We start from the raw sequence: 7,807 nt of genomic DNA on the forward strand, positions 1-7,807 counted from the left end.
AATTGGGTTTTCTCCCTCAGGAAATTGTTGTTCCTTCTTTTTTTTCCTAATCCTTCTTCTCATAAGGAGTGTCTTTTGCATAACTTGGATGTTGTGCAAGCTCTAAAATTTTACTTACAAGCCACTAAAGATTTTCGGCAATCTTCTGCCCTGTTTGTGTTTTTTTTCTGAAAACATAAGGGTCAGAAAGCCACTTCTACTACTCTGTCTCTTTGGTTGAGAAGTATGATTTGTTTGACTTATGAGACTGCTGGAGAGAATTACGGCTCATTCCACTAGGACTGTTTCCTCTTCTTGGGCTTTCAAAAATGAAACTTCTTTGGAACAGATTTGCTACATGGTCCTCTCTGCATGCTTTTTCCAAACTCTACAAATTTGATACGTTTGCCTCAGCTGAGGCTTCTTTTGGGAGAAAGGTTCTTCAAGCGGTGGTGCCATCTGTTTAGGTCCTCATGCCTTCTTCTCCCTCCGTGTTTATTCTGTGTCCTCTAGCTTGGGTATTGGTTGCCACTAGTAATTGCAAAGACGTTGTGGACTCTCCATGTCTTAGGAAAGAAAACAAAATGTATGCTTACCTGATAAATTTCTTTCTTTCCGGACATGGAGAGTCCACGACCCCGCCCTCTTTTAATTATGATTCGGCCGTTTTTTGGAGAAAACCGCAGGCTCCTTTTTCACCCTTGTGTTTTCTTCTTTTACCATTTTCCTTCGGATGAATGACTGGGGATTATGGGTTGCTCTTTGTCGCCTCCTGCTCGTTAGGAGTTGAATATCCCACTAGTAATTGGAATGACGTCGTGGACTCTCCATGTCCAGAAAGAAAGACATCAGGTAGGCATAAATTTTGTTTTCTCAGTCAGTAGAAGCTATTAAAAATGTTACAGATTCAGTATATTACAATGTATATGAGGATATAGGCTCCATTTTGTTTGTGTGAATGTAATTCCTACAATAATTACTTGCACAAATCATTTTACAGCACATAACCCTCACACAATTAATACTATGGATCAAAAGTTTTTTAATACAGCAGATAATAAGTGCATAAACTTTACTGTAGTTTACCAAATGAATGAGAGTATTCTAACCAAACTAAACATGTACGTATTAAAAAGGGACAAACGAGTGCAATACAAAAATGCTCATTGTATTGTAGGTTGTGTATAATGTGTTTAACCCATGAAAAGTGTTTATGCACATAGCAATCAGCTCCAGAGAAGCAATGCACTACTGTGAGCTAGCTGGACACATCTGGTGAGACAATGAAAAGAGCCATATATGTGTAGCCACCAAACACCAGCTAGCTCCCAATAGTGTGTTGCTGCTCCTTTGTCTACTTAGGTATGCTTCTAAACATAGGATACCAAGAAAACCAAGTCAATTTAACTTAACAGAAGAAGATTGAGAAGTCTCTTCTTTTGCACGCTCTATCTGACTGAGGGCTCAGTGGCCTAAACCTTGCAAGATCAAACCTAGTTATTCCTCGCCGACTCTTGCAGGCGCTGCCCTGGTGGAATGATCGTAAAAAAAGGGAAGTCCCTGCGAGTGGGAGATGGCTCCTGTTGAAAGTAATGGAGCGCAATGGATAGGGACACTTCGCTCCATAGAGCGAAGTTAGCAGGGATCAGGGGGCGCACTTTCAAAATTAAATCCTGCAGCCAATATTAATCCCACTATGTTGCTTTCGGAGTATAGCAATTTACATTTGCCTATGTTTCCATATGCATTTGTTTTTCTATTAGGGTTATAAGTAATGGTAGTGTTTTGAGAAACTCTCACCACCTTTTAGTTGGCGAAAAAAAAACTGAGATCTGTAGTGCAATTTTTTTTTTACAGAATTACGCTGGGATAAGAGAGACAATTTTTTGATATACGCCCATGGCATACCCATTTTATGAAAAAACAATTACGCTTTGCATTTTGTATTTAGAAGTACAAATTTATGTGTGCTTTTTGAACATCCAGTGCATAAAAATTACGATTTACGCTGTGCATATTTAATCTGATTTATTCCTGTGTAAATTACAAACAAATGTTATGGTTTTGGTAAAATAAGATTTTTTGGTGAAGAATTTTGTTACGATTTCTGATTCACCTTAACAATACACTTTTTCACTGCTTATGTTTGTGTGAATAGTTCAAATACTTTTTTTTTTATAATGTTTAAAATACAAATTGTATTGTGCACTTGAAAACACAGTATATACGCAACTTAGCGAGACACCCTGATTTCAGAGCATTCCATCAGGAAAATAGAAGAACTAGTGAGAATTCTCTATTAATCTCGCCAGCCCAGAGAGCTTTATATCATCAGACCCTTTGACTTTCATGTTACATTAAAGGGACACTAAACCCAATTTTTTTCTTTCATGATTCAGATAGAGCATGCAATTTTAAGCAACTTTCTAATTTACTCCTATTATCAAATTTTCTTCATTCTCTTGGTATATTTATTTGAAATGCAAGAATGTAAGTTTAGATGCCGGCCCATTTTTGGTGAATAACCTGGGTTATTCTTGCTGATTGGTGGATAAATTCATCCACCAATAAAAAATTGCTGTCCAGAGTCCGGAACCAAAAAAAGAAGCTTAGATGCCTTCTTTTTCAAATAAAGATAGCAAGTGAACGAAGAAAAAACATAATTTATGCTTACCTGATACATTTATTTCTCTTGTAGTGTATCCAGTCCACAGATCATCCATTACTTGTGGGATATTCTCCTTCCCAACAGGAAGTTGCAAGAGGATCACCCACAGCAGAGCTGCTATATAGCTCCTCCCCTCACTGCCATATCCAGTCATTCAACCGAAACAAGCCGAGAAAGGAGAAACCATAAGGTGCAGTGGTGACTGTAGTTTAATTAAAATTTAGACCTGCCTGAAAAGGACAGGGCGGGCCATGGACTGGATACACTACAAAAGAAATAAATTTATCAGGTAAGCATAAATTATGTTTTCTCTTGTTAAGTGTATCCAGTCCACGGATCATCCATTACTTGTGGGATACCAATACCAAAGCTAAAGTACACGGATGATGGGAGGGACAAGGCAGGAACTTAAATGGAAGGAACCACTGCCTGTAGCACCTTTCTCCCAAAAACAGCCTCCGAAGAAGCAAAAGTATCAAATTTGGAAAATTTGGAAAAAGTATGAAGCGAAGACCAAGTCGCAGCCTTGCAAATCTGTTCAACAGAGGCCTCATTTTTAAAGGCCCAGGTGGAAGCCACAGCTCTAGTAGAATGGGCTGTAATCCTTTCAGGAGGCTGCTGTCCAGCAGTCTCATAGGCTAAACGGATTATACTCCTAAGCCAAAAAGAAAGAGAGGTTGCCGAGGCCTTTTGACCTCTCCTCTGTCCAGAGTAAACAACAAACAGGTTAGATGTTTGACGAAAATCTTTAGTAGCCTGTAAGTAAAACTTCAAGGCACGGACTACGTCTAGATTATGCAAAAGACGTTCCTTCTTTGAAGAAGGATTAGGACATAATGATGGAACAACAATCTCTTGATTGATATTCTTATTAGAAACCACCTTAGGTAAAAACCCAGGTTTTGTACGCAGAACAACTTTATCTGAATGAAAGATCAGATAAGGAGAATCACAATGTAAGGCAGATAACTCCGAGACTCTTCGAGCCGAGGAAATAGCCATCAGAAAAAGAACTTTCCATGATAGAAGTTTGATATCAATAGAATGAAGGGGTTCAAATGGAACCCCTTGAAGAACTTTAAGAACCAAGTTTAAGCTCCATGGAGGAGCAACAGGTTTAAACACAGGCTTAATTCTAACTAAAGCCTGACAAAATGCCTGAACGTCTGGAACGTCTGCCAGACGCTTGTGTAAAAGAATAGACAGAGCAGAAATCTGTCCCTTTAAAGAACTAGCTGATAATCCTTTGTCCAAACCCTCTTGGAGGAAGGACAATATCCTAGGAATCCTAACCCTACTCCATGAGTAATTCTTGGATTCACACCAATGAAGACATTTACGCCATATCTTGTGGTAAATTTTCCTGGCGACAGGCTTTCGTGTCAATTACGGACTCAGAGAAGCCACGCTTTGATAGGATCAAGAGTTCAATCTCCATGCAGTCAGTCTCAGAGAAAGTAGATTCGGATGATTGAAAGGACCTTGTATTAGAAGGTCTTGTCTCCGAGGCAGAGTCCATGGTGGAGAGGATGACATGTCCACTAGGTCTGCATACCAGGTCCTGCGTGGCCACGCAGGCGCTATCAATATCACCGATGCTCTCTCCGGTTTTATTTTGGCAATCAGCCGAGGGAGCAGAGGAAACGGTGGAAACACATAAGCCAGGTTGAAGAACCGAGCATCTATCAGCGTCGCTTCTGGGTCCCTGGACCTGGATCCGTAACAAGGAAGCTTGGTGTTCTGGCGAGACGACATGAGATCCAATTCTGGTTTGCCCCAACGGAGAACCAATTGAGCAAACACCTCCGGATGGAGTTCCCACTCCCCCGGATGAAAAGTCTGTCGACTTAGAAAATCCGCCTCCCAGTTCTCTACACCTGGGATATGGATCGCTGATAGATGGCAAGAGTGAGTCTCTGCCCAGCGAATTACCTTGGAGACTTCTGATATCGCTAGGGAACTCCTGGTTCCCCCTTGATGGTTGATGTAAGCCACAGTCGTGATGTTGTCCGACTGAAATCTGATGAACCTCAGTGTTGCTAACTGAGGCCAAGCTAGAAGAGCATTGAATATTGCTCTTAACTCCAGAATATTTATTGGGAGGAGTTTCTCCTCCTGAGTCCATGAACCCTGAGCCTTCAGGGAGTTGCAGACTGCACCCCAACCTAGAAGGCTGGCATCTGTTGTTACAATTGTCCAATCTGGTCCGCGAAAGGTCATACCCTTGGACAGATGGACCCAAGATAACCACCAGAGAAGAGAATCTCTGGTTTCCTTATCCAGATTTAGTAGAGGGGACAAATCCGTGTAATCCCCATTCCACTGACTGAGCATGCATAATTGCAGCGGTCTGAGATGCAGGCGCGCAAATGGCACTATGTCCATCGCCGCTACCCATGCGACCTCAGGAATGCCAGAACTATCTCTGTATGAGATTTGGCAATTTGAAAGCTTGACGCCTGTATCAGGATGTCATCCAGGTAAGGAGCCACCGCTATGCCTCGCGGTCTTAGGACCGCCAGAAGTGAGCCCAGAACCTTTGTAAAAATTCTTGGGGCTGTAGCCAACCAGAATGGAAGAGCTACAAATTGGTAAAGCCTGTCTAGAAAGGCAAACCTCAGGAACTGATGATGATGTGAATCGGAATGTGAAGGTAGGCATCCTTTAAGTCCACTGTGGTCATGTACTGACCCTCTTGGATCATGGGTAAAATGGTTCGAATAGTTTCCATCTTGAATGACAGAACTCTGAGGAATTTGTTTAGGATCTTTAAATCCAAAATTGGTCTGAAGGTTCCCTCTTTTTTGGGAACCACAAACAGATTTGAATAAAACCCCTGTCCTTGTTCCGTCCGCGGAACTGGATGGATCACTCCCATTACAAGGAGATCTTGTACGCAACTGAGGAATGCCTCTTTCTTTATCTGGTTTGCAGATAATCTTGAAAGGTGAAATCTCCCTTGTGGAGGAGAAGCTTTGAAGTCCAGAAGATATCCCTGAGATAAGATCTCCAACCCCCAGGGATCCTGAACATCTCTTGCCCACGCCTGGGCGAAGAGAGAGAGTCTGCCCCCTACTAGATCCGTTGTCGGATAGGGGGCCGCTCCTTCATGCTGTCTTAGAGGCAGCAGCAGGCTTTCTGGCCTGCTTGCCCTTGTTCCAGGACTGGTTAGGTTTCCAGGCCTGCTTGGATTGAGCAAAAGTTCCCTCTTGTTTTGAAGCAGAGGAAGTTGATGCTGCACCTGCCTTGAAATTTCGAAAGGCACGAAAATTAGACTGTTTGGCCTTTGATTTGGCCCTGTCCTGAGGAAGGGTATGACCCTTACCTCCAGTAAAGTCAGCAATAATTTCTTTCAAACCAGGCCTGAATAAGGTCTGCCCCTTGAAAGGAATGTTGAGTAATTTAGACTTTGAAGTCACATCAGCTGACCAGGATTTGAGCCATAGTGCCCCACGCGCCTGGATGGCGAATCCGGAATTCTTAGCCGTTAGTTTAGTCAAATGAACAATGGCATCAGAAACAAATGAGTTAGCTAGCTTAAGAGTTCTAAGCTTGTCAACAATTTCAGTCAATGGAGCTGTATGGATGGCCTCTTCCAGGGCCTCAAACCAGAATACCGCCGCCGCAGCAGTAACAGGCGCAATGCATGCAAGGGGCTGTAAAATAAAACCTTGTTGAATAAACATTTTCTTAAGGTAACCCTCTAATTTTTTATCCATTGGATCTGAAAAAGCACAACTGTCCTCAACCGGGATAGTGGTACGCTTTGCTAAAGTAGAAACTGTTCCCTCCACCTTAGGAACTGTCTGCCATAAGTCCCGTATAGTGGCATCTATTGGAAACATTTTTCTAAATATAGGAGGTGGGGAAAAGGGCACACCGGGCCTATCCCACTCCTTACTAATAATTTCTGTAAGCCTTTTAGGCATTGGAAAAACATCAATACTCACCGGCACTGCATAGTATTTATCCAACCTACACAATGGCAGTGCAATTGTGTCACAGTCATTCAGAGCAGCTAATACCTCCCCAAGCAATACACGGAGGTTCTCCAGCTTAAATTTAAAATTAGAAATCTCTGAATCAGGTCTCCCCGATTCAGAGACGTCACCCACAGACTGAAGCTCTCCGTCCTCAGGTTCTGCATATTGTGACGCGGTATCAGACATGGCTCTTACAGCATCTACGCGCTCTGTATCTCGTCTAACCCCAGAGCTATCGCGCTTGCCTCTCAATTCAGGCAATCTGGATAATACCTCTGACAGGGTATTATTCATCATTGCAGCCATGTCCTGCAAAGTAATCGCTATGGGCGTCCCTGATGTACTTGGCGCCATATTAGCGTGCGTCCCTTGAGCGGGAGGCGAAGGGTCCGACACGTGGGTAGAGTTAGTCGGCATAACTTCCCCCTCGACAGACCCCTCTGGTGACAGTTCTTTTATAGATAAAGACTGATCTTTACTGTTTAAGGTGAAATCAATACATTTAGTACACATTCTCCTATGGGGCTCCACCATGGCTTTTAAACATAATGAACAAGTATCCTCCTGTTTCAGACATGTTTGTACAGACTAGCAATGAGACTAGCAAGCTTGTTAAACACTTTAAAGCAAGTTAACAAGCAATATAAAAAACGTTACTGTGCCTTTAAGAGAAACTAATTTTGACAAAATTTGAAATAACTGTGAAAAAAAGGCAGTTACACTAACAAAATTTTTACAGTGTATGTAACAAGTCAGCAGAGCATTGCACCCACTTGCAAATGGATGATTAACCCCTTAATACCAGAAACTGAATAATAAATGACAAAAATGTTTTTAAACACAGTCACAACAACTGCCACAGTCTACTGTGGTTGTTACCCTCCTCAAACACGACTTTTGAAGCCTTTTGAGCCCTTCAGAGATGTCCTGTATCATGCAGAAGGAAGCTGAGTGTCTCAGTCTGTAATTCTAGCTGCGCAGAAAGCGCTAAAATAGGCCCCTCCCACTCATATTACAACAGTGGAAAGCCTCAGGAAACTGTTTCTAGGCAAAAATCAAGCCAGCCATGTGGAAAAAAACTAGGCCCCAATAAGTTTTGTCACCAAACATATATAAAAACGATTAACATGCCAGCAAACGTTTTATATTACACTTTTATAAGAGTATGTATCTCTGT

Source organism: Bombina bombina, chromosome 3, assembly GCF_027579735.1.
Source record: "Bombina bombina isolate aBomBom1 chromosome 3, aBomBom1.pri, whole genome shotgun sequence".
Taxonomy (NCBI): Eukaryota; Metazoa; Chordata; class Amphibia; order Anura; family Bombinatoridae; genus Bombina; species Bombina bombina.